We start from the raw sequence: 15,316 nt of genomic DNA on the forward strand, positions 1-15,316 counted from the left end.
TGTATATTGTCAAAAAAAAAAAAAAGAATCTATCAGACCTGGGTCTGATGGCGGAAGGCCTGCTGCTGTGTGGCCACTGATGATTAGCTGCTAGGCATCCGCTGGGAATCTCCTGCCACTGCCCCCAACAAAGCCAGCGAGACCACACGGGGCTAAGACAACGGTCTAGGTAACGGGAAGCCTCTGTCATTTTAATTGACACATAAACCATTGGCTTATACCTCCTCCTGCTATAATTCATCCTTCTCAGATCTCTGACAGGGTTGGCTGACTAACTGTAGCTCTGTCAGTTTAATAACACCTCCAAGCACCCAGCTCCTCCCTCAGGGCAACAGCTGCCTTCTCTTCACAGGTAAAATGTCAGGCCTCAGGCCTCCCTTTCCTAGAGCTACCACTGGGTCTTCAGCCGAGCCTGCTACCGGACTCTGACGTGGAATAAACTCACAAAGCAGACTTCAAAGGAACTCTTTACTGTTCTTCTATTTAAAGAAACTTTCTTCGCAATGGCTGTTCTCGGCAACCAACCACCTGTGCCTCATGATGAATGGCTGGATGGCGGAGGGGGAGGGGCTTAAAGTTCATGCAAGTGATATAGGAAAGTGATCTAAGAAATGTAAACACAATAAAAAATGTCTCAGATGCCTTTCCCTCTGTGCTAGTATTAGATTAAGACTTCAAAAGTTCAGAGTGTTACCGTGAATCAATGGAGTTCTGGTAAGTTATTAATTCACCACTGGCAAAGACTTCTGATATCATAGTCACGAGCTCAAGATTTAACTTTTTTTTTTTTTCGGTTCTTTTTTCCGGAGCTGGGGACCGAACCCAGGGCCTTGCGCTTCCTAGGCAAGCGCTCTATCACTGAGCTAAATCCCCAACCCCGATTTAACTTTTCCTTTGGTTGTTTTCTTTTCTTTTTTTTTTTTTTTAAGATTTATTTATTATAGATGAGTACATTGTTGTTGTCCTCAGACACACCAGAAGAGGGCATCGGATCCCATTACAGAGGGTTGTGAGCCACCATGTGGTTGCTGGGATTTGAACTCAGGACCTCTGGAAGAGCAGTCAGTGCTCTTAACCGCTGAGCTCCGGTTGTTTTCTTTCTTTTGTTTTCTTTTCTTTTCTTTTTCCCGGAGCTGGGGACCGAACCCAGGGCCTTGTGCTTGCTAGGCAAGCGCTCTACCACTGAGCTAAATCCCCAACCTCCTTTGGTTGTTTTCTAAGTATAGACTTAAATTGCTTCTCACTATGCTAACACACACACACACACACACACACACACACACACACACACACACACACACACACCCATAAACCAGCCATCTGTAAAGACTGTTAATGCTTTTAACTCAAAATCACTTTTTGGGTCCCCAAACTTTCACTATGACTCAAAGGTGTGAGTCGGCTGCCTTTTCTAACTGCGGATTTTGGTAGAGTACAGACAGTGGTAACGCTAACATATCCAAAAGCTTTATCTCCTTTTGAAAACGTAAAGAAAATTCTTACAAGCTTCGAAGGATCAACTTGAATCCGCCTCTCACAGGTCAGACAGACGGACTCCAGGTAAGAACTCCTGTCAACCAAGCCTGAGTTTCCCCACCTGCTGCCTATTACTGAGGATGGCGTCTCTCCCTTTTCTCTGGTCTTGGAACTCATCTCCCTCAGCTACCAGGATCATAGGCCTAAAGGTTTCAAATTTACATGCAAAATAAGAAGTTTCCCCTAAACTCCTTAACTTTACCTTCTGACCTAGTCCACCACATCCCAGAAGAGTTCAGATCGACTGCCCATTTCTCCAGCAAGTCACCGGCTCCAGGTGTCCCTTTGGAATCTACGTCACAGCTCCAATGCTACAAAGAGGACTGCACTGCCCTCGCCCCCGATGGTCCTGAGAACAGGGACATCAAGCAAAGCAGACTTCACTCCTCTCTCCCCCTCTCTTCCTGGCCTTGGCCAACATTCCAGCTTTCTTCTGTCCCTACCAACGATTCCCCAGTGTCAGCAGGAGTTAGTCATAGAAAAATGGCATCTCTTCTTACCATTTATCATCAACACAGAAAGACTGGGACTTTAGGTCTCAAACCCTGGACAACTGGCTAACAAGTGTCCATCAACGTATCAAAGCAGACACTGGCCATCAGGTTCTCCCAGCATCCCTCAGTCCCTACCTGTTACAGGGTATGGCTGGCAAACCCTGCCCCCTACCCTAAACAGCTCCAGCCCAGGGGCTGGGTTACCCTTTCCCATAGAATTCAGTAACTTTTGTTACCTGGCCCTTCTGGTCTACCCTTTACTCTCTTGGCCAGTCTTTTGGCCCTGGCTTCCCATCTTGGTCAGGGGCTCCTCTCCCTTCCCTCCTCTCCCTTCTCCCCTCCCTCCTCTCCCCTCTCTCCTCTCCCTTCTCCCTTCCTTTCTCTCCCCTCCCTCCTCTCCCTTCTTTCCCCTCCCTCCTCTCCCTTCTTTCCCCTCCCTCCTCTCCCTTCTTTCCCCTCCCTCCTCTCCCTTCTTTCCCCTCCCTCCTCTCCCTTCTTTCCCCTCCCTCCTCTTTCTCCCCTCCCTCTCCCTTCTCCCCTCCCTTCTTTCCCCTCCCTCCTCTTTCTCCCCTCCCTCTCCCTTCTCCCCTCCCTTCTCTCCCCTCCCTCCCCTCCCTCCTCTCCCCTACCCCCTCTTTCTCCCCTCCCTCCTCTCCTTTTTCTCCTCCCTCCTCTCCCCTCCTTCCTTTCCCTCTTACCCTTCTTACTCTCCCCTCATTCCTCTCCCTCCTACCCTCCCTCCTCTCTCCTTTCTCCCCTCCCTCCTCTTTCTCCCCTCCCTTCTCTCCCCTCCCTCCTCTCCTTCCTCCCCTCCCTCCTCTCCCCTCCTTCCTCTCCCTCTTACCCTCCCTTCTCTCCCCTCCCTCCTCTCCTTTCTCCTCTCCCTTCTCCCCTCCCTCCTCTCCTTTTTCTCCTCCCTCCTCTCCCCTCATTCCTCTCCCTCCTACCCTCCCTCCTCTCCTTTCTCCTCTCCCTTCTCCCCTCCCTCCTCTCCTTTTTCTCCTCCCTCCTCTCCCCTCATTCCTCTCCCTCCTACCCTCCCTCCTCTCTCCTTTCCTTTCTCCCCTCCCTCCTCTCCCCTCCCTCCTCCCCCTCCCTCCTCTCCTTTCTCCCCTCCCTCCTCTCCCCTCCCTCCTCTCCCTCTTATCCTCCCTTCTCTCCCCTCCCTCCTCTCCTTTCTCCCCTCCCTCCTCTCCCCTCTCCTCTCCCTTCTCCCCTCCCTCCTCACCGTTCCCCCCCCTTCCCTCCCTCCTCTCCTCATATGGCTTGGCTCAGCCTGACCATGTTTACTGGGACAGTTTACTTGCTTCAGGTTTAATGTAAATTATTATTTCTATCTGTCTTCCAAATGAATGAGACTGAAACTGTGATTTATTTGCCAGGCTCTGCATAATTACTGGGGGGATTACCCATAATCTAATTCTCTTAACTAGACTGGCTACTTCCCCAGCTGTGCTCCCCAAATACTTGCGGTTTGAGTTTTCCTGGGCTATTTCTGCTCCAGCAGTCTGGTGTCCTGGGAAGCATTTTACTTGGGCGTGTGCTTCGGGTCCATCAAGACTAATGGAGACCTCCTCTTCCCCCCCCCCACCCCTCCCGCCTTGCTCTGAGACTCCCCTAGCCAGGTAACTGAAAGCCCTACCTCTATTCCCTCCAGAAATTGGCTCTAGCCATTTGTATTTAACCAATAGGGAAGCAAGGTTTGCACAAAGAAGGCCGGTAAGAATTTGCCCATCTTCAGCAACCAAGTCTTGGGGTACAGAATCTAGCATCTGAATAATGACAGCATCAGACCAACCCCCGACAGTTTAATCATCAGCTACCCCTTTAATTATAATGTCATCTTCATATGGTGAGCCACATGATCTCCTCCAAGTATCTTATACAGCAAGGCTCGGAGCTCTCTTGCTTCCATTCAGGCCTTCTCTAAAGTTTAGAAGTAAATACGTCACAGGCAAGTCTCATTACGTGCTGCCCTCTTAAAGTTTGCTTTGGACTCCACCTTAGTCCACATCTCTACTCTGGGAGTTGACCTCAGCAGCAGATCCTTGCATATTGTCATGGAGACTTTAAGTTTCCAGGCTCATTGTCCAAATTCATAGCCAACATTTTGACTTTAGTGACATCATCAAACTCAGCATATCCAAAACAGCTCGAATTGTCCCCTTCTGACTTCCCAGTGAACAAAAGCTATCTGAAGAAGCTACTCCGGAGAGGGCTTGGCCTTGGCTGGCTGGAACCTTGGGATTCTGCAGAGAAGCAACATTGTAAGTCAAAAGTCAGTCTTATCTTGAGAGTTCTTGGTCCTTCCAATAGCCAACAATCTTCCCCTTTCTCTCACGCAGCACTCTCCCGATGACTAAACTCTTCAGAAGCCGCAGATGGTGGTACTCATCTGTGGTCTCAGTATTTGAGAGGCTGAGGCAGGAGAATTGCCGTCAGTTTAAGGCCAGCCTAGTATATTGGTATGTATAGAGACCCCGAAGGATCCTAGTTCTTACTGAAGTGTAAGAGCTATTAAGAGGCTTGGCCTGGTAGAAAGTAGGTAGGTTATGGGGTTCCTGTGAAGGACCCTAAGGGCTCTCGCCAGCTTTACACCCACTGCCTCAGATCAAGATTAGGCCAAGTACCAGCTTCCCGCCTTGGGTCAAGGCTAGGCTGAGTTCCATTCTCCACTCACAGGGACACAGGGAGGAGCAGGGACATTCTTGAAAAACCACAGAATGTACTGATAGTCACTTGACCCTCTGGTCCCAGATAGAGTTCGAATGCACGTCCTATGCTTGCTAGCCAATAGATTCAAAGGTCAATATGCTTAGCCAATAAGTTTAAATTGTAGCTGATGTAACCTGTACCCCTAAAAAGTATAAAAACTGCTTGTTATAGCCATACGGGGTTGCTTCCAGTCACTTGCCATGAGGGGCTTGATTGAAGGTGGACACCAACACACCAGAAAAAAATAAGCCTCTTGCATTTGCATTGAACTGTGCTCTCGTGTCTCACTTGGGGGTCTCCTGGTAGTCAAGACTCACTTCCAGCCTTACATCCTATCTCAAACAGACAAAACAAGGGGCTTAGGAGTTGGCTTAGTAGGTAAACGTGTTGCTGTGAAAGCAAAAGGACCCATGTTCAAAGCCTAAGCACCCACATAAAAAGCCAGTCAGACATAGCTGCATGGCCCCACACTTGAATAGCAGGGAGGGCAGACACATCTCTAGACCTCCCTGATTAGCGAGGCTTACTAGTTTACCTTCTATTGCTGTAGGCAAAAAATTGGACAAAAGCAGCTTGGGGAGGGAGGTTTACTAGGCTCACACATCCTAGAGCAGGCACTCAAGCAGGGCTGGGACCTAGAGGCTGGAAGTAAAGCTGAGGCCGTGGAAGAATTGGGCTTACTCACTTCCTCCCCTGGCTTGCTCAGCCTGCTTTCTTATATAACCCAGGGCCACCTGCTTAGGGGAGGCACCGCCCACAGAGGGCAGAGCCCTCCAACATCAACTGTCAATCAAGAAAATGCTCCACGGATTTGCCTAGGGGTAAATCTGATGGAGACATTTGCTCAGTTGAGGTTCCCTCTTCTTGGATGACCCTAGCTTATGTTAAGCTGACAAAGGCAAAACAAAGATGCAAAGCAGAGACCCTGCCTCAGACACGTGTCTGTCTGTCTGTCTCTCTCTCTTACACACACACACACACACACACACACACACACACACCCCATAACTATGAAGACATAGACCCTGCCTCAGACATGTCACACACACACAGACACACACAGACACAGACACACACACACACACACACACACACACACACACCCCATAACTATGAAGACATAGACCCTGCCTCAGACATGTCACACACACACACCATAACTATGAAGACACAGACCCTGCCTCAGACACATCACAGACACACACACACACACACACACACACACACCATAACTATGAAGACACAGACCCTGCCTGCCTCAGACACATCACAGACACACACACACACACACACACACACTATAACTACAAAGACATAGACCCTGCCTCAGCCTCAGACATGTCACATACATACACACCATAACTATGAAGACACAGACCCTGCCTCAGACACATCACAGACACACACACACACACACACACACACACACACACACACACACACCATAACTATGAAGACACAGACCCTGCCTCAGACACATCACAGACACACACACACACACACACACACACACACACACACACCATAACTATGAAGACACAGACCCTGCCTCAGACACATCACAGACACACACACACACACACACACACACACACACACACACCATAACTATGAAGACACAGACCCTGCCTCAGACACATCACAGACACACACACACACACACACACACACTATAACTACAAAGACATAGACCCTGCCTCAGCCTCAGACATGTCACATACATACACACACACACACACACACACACACAGACACACACACACACACACACAAAAGACATAAGTCATGATATTTGCAGGAAGATGAATGTAACTGGAAATCGTTAACACTCAATAAAACACAATAGGGTAAACACTGCTTTATCCCAAACGAGAGAGATGTATATGTCACTATGTCCGTGTACATAGGTGTGTCTGTGTGTGTATACACATGTCTCAGAGTCTACCACTACATATAGCCAACCTCAGACCCCTGGACCACATATAGCTGAGCATGCTCTGAGGTAACATCTGAGAGAGATTTGCCTGCTGTGCCATGCTGGAGCCCATCTCTCCAGTGCTCCATATGCGTTGGTAAATGTATTGCTTTGTGAATTTCTGTTCCTCGGTGACTACAGAAATTTATGTAACCTCTTTCAGGCTGGAGCGTGTCATTTGAGGTAATGGATCTGTGTTCCCTGGGACGCAGTAACTCATACTCGCCTCTTTGTTGTCCATCCAACTTTTCATTCATCAGGCTCAGATCAAATGTCATTTCCTCAAGGAGAGATCTTTTACTCCACGGAAGACAGGCTCTTTTGTCAGCGTCTGTCACTCCCAGCCATCATTCCAAGCAGTGATCACTGCCTGCCTCGCCTCAGCTCTAAGCCACTTGCTTCACATTCGAAGTTGCCAGCACTTAGGCAAGAGCTGAAGTGGGACCCGTGATTCCGGCTGCCCGTGTGTCCCAGTACCTGTACAGAAGGGGCTGCCTCGACCCCCAAACTTAGTGAGTTATTTTCAGGATGATAACTCAATTTTCCATTTGAGTTCCTAGTTGAAGCTCCACACATTTTTTTTTTTTTTTGGTTCTTTTTTTTCGGAGCTGGGGACCGAACCCAGGGCCTTGCGCTTCCTAGGTAAGCGCTCTACCACTGAGCTAAATCCCCAGCCCCGAAGCTCCACACATTTTAGAACGCCACATCACACTGTGGCATACAGAATGAAGAGTGCACGTAAACAGAAAGCGACATTCCTCAGTCAACTGTCTGAGATGGAGGGCGCGTGACACCTCCAGCTTTCTCAGGAAAAATGGCAGAGGTTGGCTTCTGATGGGTAGTTTGTTGCTATTTGAGACAGGGTTTCTGTCTTGGGACTTACTCAGGAGACCAGGCTGTCCTCAACCTCAGAGATCTACTGCCTCTGCTCCCTGAGAGCTCGGATTAAACGCGTGCACCAATTACATCCAGCTCTGGATGGGTGTTTTTGAGTGGGAATTTTAAGAGGCTCCTTGAGCCGGGGAACCCAGGAGATGCACTTAACCTGTTAAACTTGCTAACCCTTTTTGGAGCCACTAATTACCTTCTATTAAGATGTAGTTGTGGTTTGAATAAAATGGCCCCATAGGCCCATAGGGAGTGGCACTATTAGGAAGTGTTGCCTTGGTGGAGGAAGTGTGTTACTGGGTGTGGGCTTTGAGGTCTCTGATGTTCAAGCGACGCCAGTAGAACTCTCAGGTCCCTGTCCAGCACCGAGTCTGCCTGCAAGCTACCATGCTTTCTGCCATGATGATAACGGACTGAACCTCTGAACCAGCCCCAGTTAAATGTTTTCCTTTATAAGAATTGCTGCGGTCATGGTGTCTCTTCACAGCAATAAAACCCGAACTAAGACAGTCTTTAAATCAAAGTGAAGACATCTGGAAATGAATGTAATTGCAGCTCTCTCACGTCACAGGACAAAAATTGCAACTGTCTAGTTTAAGGGTTTTTAAATTGACTTTATCTTCTGATTGTAGAACTGGGTTCATTTCACAAAATAGAATGAGCGTTCCAGTGAGGTAGGTAGAGGTCTCCTTCACAGACACAAAGGGGCCGAAGAAAGTGGGAACAAGAAACCCAGGAGCAGACTGGGCGTTGGAAAGTTCCTTCCCTTGTAAGATAGGGACGGGGAAACAATGGAAGACTCAGTACCAGGTTGCCTGTGTAAAGATTAAGGCAGAGGCAGCTTCAACATCATGCAATTCAAACAGGTTTCTGGGAAGGTGAAGCAGTTGGTTAGTGGTAAGTGACTCCATTTTGAATCCTAAACCAAAATAGTGACTCCCTGTAATTTTTAGTCAGCACCCGTGTTCTTCATAGTAAAGCTCTCATTCCTAAAGGTAAAGATGTTAAATTACCATATATGTGTGTGTAGGGATTGGGTGTGTGCTCTTGAATGCCAATCAATGCCTGTGGAAGCCAGAAGAAGACATTGGGTCCAGCTGAGCTGGCGTTTCGTGCGTGAGTGCGTGCGTGTGCGTGTGTTCAGGTGGGTGCTGGGAGCTAAATTTGTGTCCTATTGCAAGAGCAGTAGTAATCATCTCTCCAGTCTTATACACGCCACCCCAAATGTGTTCTAGGGCTGGGCGAAACAGTGCATACCTGTAATTCCAGAACAGGAGGGGTAAGAGTTTGAGGGCAGATTGGAGATTGCTGCACGCCTTCAATCCCAGCATTGAGAGGCTGAGGCAGGCAGACCTCTGTGAATTCAAGGGCAGTTTGGTCCTCATATCAAGTTCCAGGCCAGCCAGAGCTGCACACAGTGTGACAGTCTCAAAAAACAGAATGGAGTTTAAAAGCCAATCTGGGCTGCACAGAGAGACCGTCTTCTAGAAAAAGAAAAACCCACAAGAAAATGTTTTTGGTTTTGGTTTTGGTTTGTTTTGAGACAAGGTCTCACTATGTAAATCTGGCTTTCCTGGAACTTGCTAAGTGGGTGCCACCATGGAAGTCTCTCTCTCTCTCTCTCTCTCTCTCTCTCTCTCTCTCTCTCTGTGTGTGTGTGTGTGTGTGTGTGTGTGTGTGTGTGTGTGTGTGTCCTCCCTTTGCCCATCTGAAAAGGTGCTAAATCACCGCTGTGAAAACTTTGGTCTGACCCCTAAAATAGCTTCAGGATCAAAATGATCAGCTTTCCCCAGGAGTCAGTGCCTTGCACCTCACACCTTTGCATAGTGGGAGAGTGGAGTCCCACTAGCTGAACCGCACTTAATAGGTACTTAACAAATTGTTATTGAAGCTATTTGCCCGGTTTTCCTGGGCAAATTCTGGCTCAAGTCTACCTTGGCTCCCAAACTCGAGTGTGGGCAAACTGCAAAGCTCAGCTAGGCAGCGTCGTGCACTTGGCTCTGACCCTGCCAGTCGCTAGGAGGGCGTGACGCGCTGCCCGCACGTCTCCTCCCCGTCCTTTGGCCTCCCAGAAGCGCTCAACGAACGACTCCCACGTCCTCGGTTTCATTCCGGTCCGCAAGGAACGCGAGTTGGACCCCCGCCGAGGCCCGGGGCTGACGGAGCGGTGAGCGGAGGATGCGCGGGCTGGGATGCGGCTGGGAGGATGCGCGGGGCAGCCTGAGCTAACCAGCCAGCCAGAGTCAGAGCTGGCAGGAGGGCGAGCGGGCGAGCGGGCGGCTGCCGGGGCGCGGCCACGGATCCGGGTAGCCTCCGGGCGGCCACATCAGCGGCGCCCGGCGGGTCCGGGCCGGCTGCGCGCGTGCGCGGGGCGGGGCGGGGCGCGCGAGTGGCCGCGGGCGTGGGGCGACTGTCAGAGGCGGCGAGGAGGCGCGGCGGGCCCGCGGGGCTGGGCCGGGCTCACGGACCCCGGGGGCGTCGCCGCTCTTGGGCTCGGCGTAGGCGGCTACGGAGGGAGCGGAGGCTGCGGCTCGGCTGGGTGTGGGAGGGCGGCGTTGCGGCCGGACGCTGGAACCTGGGCCGGCGGGACCCGAGGCCGCCCGACTCTATCCAGCCCTGCCTGCCGCTAGCCTCGGGCTCCGCGCCGGGTTCTGGCGGTGGTGACCCAGGGCGCGCGCCGAGGGATGGAGGAAGGTGAGCTCGGATGCAGATGCTGCGAGCCGGGTTGCGCTCACCCCTGCTTTGGGGCTCAGCAGCGTCGCCACCCTTTATGGCTTTATGGATGGATGCACAGTATGCCTCAAATTTAAGAAGCCTCGGTGCCCATTTATGGAGAAAGCTGGCATGTTTGTGCGTTACTTATATATTACATTCTCAGGTATAGTGCCCGGCTGTCATCTTTTTGTAAATGGACGTTTGTTGACCGAAGCGTCATGTAGCATACGTGCTACTTTTCCTTCTAAAAGGTGGCTTTTCATGTATCCATCTAGTTTTGTAACTGTCACCACTGTTCAGGTAATTTTTTTTTTATTTCCAAAGGAACCCTATACCTTTTAGTTGCTTGTTACCCATTCCCCCCCCCCCCCCCACTGCCCCAACCCACTGGAAACCACTAATTTTTCTGTTCCTATGCATTTGCTCTTTGGAGACACTAATGAAACCATACAGTATTTGTGGTTCCCCACCTCCGTTTAAAGACAAGACTTTGGCTCTCCCCTTATAGTTCAGGCTAATCTGAATTTTCGGTCCTCTTGCCTCAACTTCCCAAGTAGTGATCTCACACAGACTTGTGCCACACCCCACCAATGTGTCTGTGGCTTTTTGTCTGGCTTCCTTCACGTAGCTTAATGTTTTTAAAGCTCATTCATGTTGTAATTATTGTGCATCTGTTCTGTACTTTCTTAGAGCTGAATGACTGATATGTGGTGTGTCACAACCACACCCGTTCACCCATTAATGAAATTGCATAGCTTTTTACTTTTCAGCCATTGGATATGATGCTGCTAGACTGTCTGTAGATGTGCGTTTTAAAGTCCCCGAACATAGGTGTGGAGTTGCTTGGTGCTTAACATTTTGGGGAAACTTTTAGACTTTAATCAAAGTCGTTGCTACATTTAATACTCCACCAAAGTTTATGCGGTCTGCATCTTCCTTAAACTGCTAACACGTTATTTTCTACTAGTTTTTTTTTTTTAAAGCTATCCTAGTGGGTGTGACTTGATATCTTTTCCTGGTTTTATTTTGCATTTCAGACCAGAGATTAAAAAGCCTTTCTATGCTTATTGGCCATGCGTGTATCTGTTTTGGGAAAATATCTGTTTAGATCCTCGGACCCTATTTTTTGCTGTTTTATTTGACTTTTTGTTATTGTTATTGAGTTGTCTTATTCGTTTTAGGAAAAGTTCTAGATTTCTTACTGGTACTGGCAAATTTGCATAAAAATATAATTAAGTGGTATTTGAATCTTTAATAATGCTTTACCCTTTTACCTGGTCATTTTTGGCATTTTGTTGTGATTATTTTTACTATTTATTTGGCTTTCTTGAGAAAAGCCACAGGAGGTGTGGTCCTGGGGTTCCTGCTGGGACTTTAGTTGGTGTTTTTGTAGAGTTTATGTTTGAAAAGTTTCACTTATTGTTAGCTACAAATAACCTGTGTTGGGTTACATAGAACAGAATCCCATGTGTTTCCCAGTAAGAAGGTTTTTTCCTCTTTTAGTCCGGGTAGTTTCTATTGCAATTATCATATATGTGGATGGTAGATAATGTGTTTGCCTTTTTGAGGTAGAGTCAGTCTCTCCCTCTCTCCCCCCTCCCCTCCCTCCCCTTACTCTTCCCCCTCCCCCTCCCCTCCCCCTCCCCTCCCTCCCCTTACTCTCCCCCCTCCCCCTCCCCTCCCTCCCCTTACTCTTCCCCCTCCCCCTCCCCCTTCCCTTTCCCCTCCCCTCCCCCTCCCCCTCCCCCCATGAGTGTGTGTGTGTGTGTGTGTGTGTGTGTGTGTGTGTGTGTGTAGCCCCGGCTGGCCAGGAACTCACTATTTAGATCAGGCTGGCCTTGAGCTTGCAGCAATCCTCCTGCCTCTGCCTCCCAAGTACTGGCACCCCAAGTGAAAAACATTTTACTGGAGCTGAGATTAAGGGTCACCTGGGACTGAATGTCAAGGTGCTTTCTTTTTTTTTTTTTTTTTTTTTTGGTTCTTTTTTTCAGAGCTGGGGACCGAACCCAGGGCCTTGCGCTTCCTAGGTAAGTGCTCTACCACTGAGCTAAATCCCCAGCCCCTGTCAAGATGCTTTCTACATGGGTGATTTCTGTGTATGTACAAATGCAGCCTAAGGTCTTTCTTTCCAAAGTTACTAGGAGAGATGGCATTTCTCTGAACTCGAGTTCTTTTCTCCATGGCTCTAATTGCTACTAAAGAAAAAAAGTATTTAATGAAGCTTGTACGGTGAAGAACTTTTAAGGCCACTGTAGCAGTATAAGGGCTATGACAATGGGTTTGGCACTGGGGAAGGAGATGGGACTTAACCCTGACTGTGGTGTGGAGGAGCAGAAATGCACAAGTGAAGGGCAGGGGTGGGGCAGTGGGTAGAAAAGTGCTAAAGGTTGGCATCCCTAGAGAGGAGGATTCTGGGAAAATCATCTTAAAATGATTCCTCCTGAAGATGGGCCTAGCCATGGGACACCAAGAATAAGGATCCAGACCCAGTTCATCACATACTGGGGGAGAGGGTTCCAACCAAACTGGCTCGGCAAGGTTCTTTGCGGAAGATGCAATTTGTAACAGGTGTGGGTGGTCCTAAGAGGAGGAGGCTGAGTAGTTTGGTCATGCAAGGAAATCTGTTACTGTTTAAACATAGGCTATCAAGTTTCAGGAACTTTATAGGAAAGAGGAAGGTTAAAGATTTCCAAGGAGAAATAGCGGAGAGACAACCGATGTCAAGTGGATGAGGGACAGCTTGGTCTTGTCCTCCAACCTGGACACTAGAAAGCACATAAGCTAACCATTCTGTGTCTCCCCATGGCCTCCCTCAGAGTTCAGCTGACAACATCATTGGAACCTCAGTGTGTTCTTTCTTTGATTTACCTGAGGAGCTTGATAAGCAGTGAAGGTATAAACCTCTATCTGTTATTGGCTGTTCCTCAGGTACGCTCTGCTCCCTGCAGCTTTCCTTGAGGAAGCTTTCCTTCCCTGCAGCTTTGGTACTTCTCCTTGAGGAAGGCTGTCTGTAAACTGGGCATAGTGGTACAGGTCTGTGCTTCTAGCACTGAATCTCTGTGGATTTAAGGCCAGCCAGGGCTACCTAGTGAAACTCTTACAAATAAAGAAAATCACCCCAAACCCCAAATTTTCTACAAATAGGTGGTAATGAAAACTGATGGGTTTGGGGGAGTTGATTTCTGGTTGTTTTAGGGGTTCGTTTTCTGAGACAGTGTCTCTCCTATGTAGCCCTGGCTGTCCTGGGATTCACTAAGTAGACCAGGCCGGCTTTGAACTCCCAGAGATTCACCTGCTTTTGCCTCCCTAGTGCTGGGATTAAAGGTCTATGCCATCCTTCACACCTCATCCTTGGGAAATTATGGTCTGATTTATGCAGTGGATTTTTCTAGGGACCTCTTACCTCTGTGAAATCACAGCAGTGACGTTTATTTACCCTTGAAATACATAGAAATGAGCATAGAGAGTCATGGGAGCTCCATGTGGGTCCCCAGGAAGAGCAGCCCCATCTAGTTTAACTTTGATGTTGGTGGATTTAGTCATTTTCCTTTCTTCCTGATCAGCTACTAAGGAAATGGGAGTTTTGAGTTAAGGGACAGGACGGGTAAGCATGGTATTGAAGAATGTTTTAGCCAGGCTTGGTGGGAACAGAGGCTTGCTAACCTCTCTGAATTTGGGGTCAGCCTGGTCTACAGCCAGGGCTATGTAGAGAGACCCTGCCTCAAAAAAAATAAATAAAATTAAAAAAGGAATGTTCTAGATTTGAGCAAAACTTGCTATATGTAAGAAAGCGTGGGTCAGAAGATGGAGAGAGAAAGCACGAGTAAGAAATAATTGAAGGTAATATTGTAGAAAGTCCAGAGATTTTTCTCCAAAGAAAAATCTGAGTGGGAAAAATGGGAAAAGCCTTCCTTCATTCAGTTCCTTCTTCTTACCCCCAAGATTGGATCAGTATTTGCTCTTTTTAAAAAACATACATGTAGGGGTTGGGGATTTAGCTCAGTGGTAGAGCGCTTGCCTAGCAAGCGCAAGGCCCTGGGTTCGGTCCCCAGCTCCGAAAAAAAAGAAAAAAAGAAAAAAAGAAAAAAAGAACATACATGTAAACATATATGTATATATCTACATGTATGTACATACATGTGTATTCTTGACTCAGAAGTGGAAGCTCTCATTGAGCAGAGCTTGCATCACTTGGTGATCCGTGCCTCCTTGTTTGCCTTCGAGCATCGTTTCTTCAGAGCGATACGTTTGTTTGTGCTGCAGGACGCGTGCAGTGAGAATGCTGAATTTTGGGTGCCTTGGTCCCAAAGGCTTCTTTCCTTCTTGGTGTAAGGGCTTTATGGCAGCACACTGAAAGACTTTCGGATCCTCCTAGCTCTTTTGAGCCCCAACCACTAAGCTGCAGCCCAGGGAAACTGCTCTCTTCTTGCAATAAGAATTCTTTTTGCAGTAACCAACTCATCTGCCCTGCACCCTCAAACACATTAGCGCTTCCTCTCTCCACCTCTTGGTCTGTTACAGGACTGCCATGACTGAACGGCAGGCACACTGCCATGGTGGGCAAACCTCGTTTGTCATTCCCACCACCGATTCGGACCACACAACCCTTCCGCTCCTCACCCAGAGCACGAGCAGCTACTTCGGCAGCCATGCACTTCTCTCACAAAATGTACAGCGTTTGAGTTTCATGGCCCGTGTTTCTGACAGCCTGTGGCTGAGGAGGAGACATTCAGCTCCTTCTATATATGGCTGACTGCCTAGGAGGTAATGCAAGGGAGCGGGGGTTGACAGAGGACAGCGAGAGAGGGAGGGAGACACAGACAGAGACAGAAAGGCTTCTTTTTGAGACAGGGTCTCACTGTAACCCTGGCAGGCCTGAAACCATGCTGACCTCACACTGCCAGGAATCCACTTGCTTCTGCCTTCCTAGTGCCAGGAAGGTCGGTGCTGCTGCGTGCCTGACCCATTCCGTCTTTCCTTTGTCTCACCTTGC

At 48.7% G+C, this 15,316-nt stretch overlaps 1 protein-coding gene across 4 annotated transcripts in view; it reads left to right on the plus strand.

Annotated features, from left to right (window-relative positions):
- The first annotated feature begins 9,615 nt into the window (after positions 1-9,615).
- Slc41a2 (solute carrier family 41 member 2) overlaps positions 9,616-15,316 on the plus strand; it is a 107,467-nt gene continuing 101,766 nt past the window's right edge. For 2 of the 4 annotated variants that reach the window (NM_001401081.1, NM_001108742.2), the window contains exon 1: positions 9,631-9,775. The gene's annotated coding sequence lies outside the window, so the exon portion shown is untranslated. Of the gene's footprint in view, positions 9,776-10,034; positions 10,303-15,316 lie in introns of those variants that run through there. The other 2 variants (XM_063263757.1, NM_001401082.1) reach the window with 2 other exon arrangements.

This window comes from Rattus norvegicus, chromosome 7 (assembly GCF_036323735.1).
Source record: "Rattus norvegicus strain BN/NHsdMcwi chromosome 7, GRCr8, whole genome shotgun sequence".
In the NCBI taxonomy this organism is placed as follows: domain Eukaryota; kingdom Metazoa; phylum Chordata; class Mammalia; order Rodentia; family Muridae; genus Rattus; species Rattus norvegicus.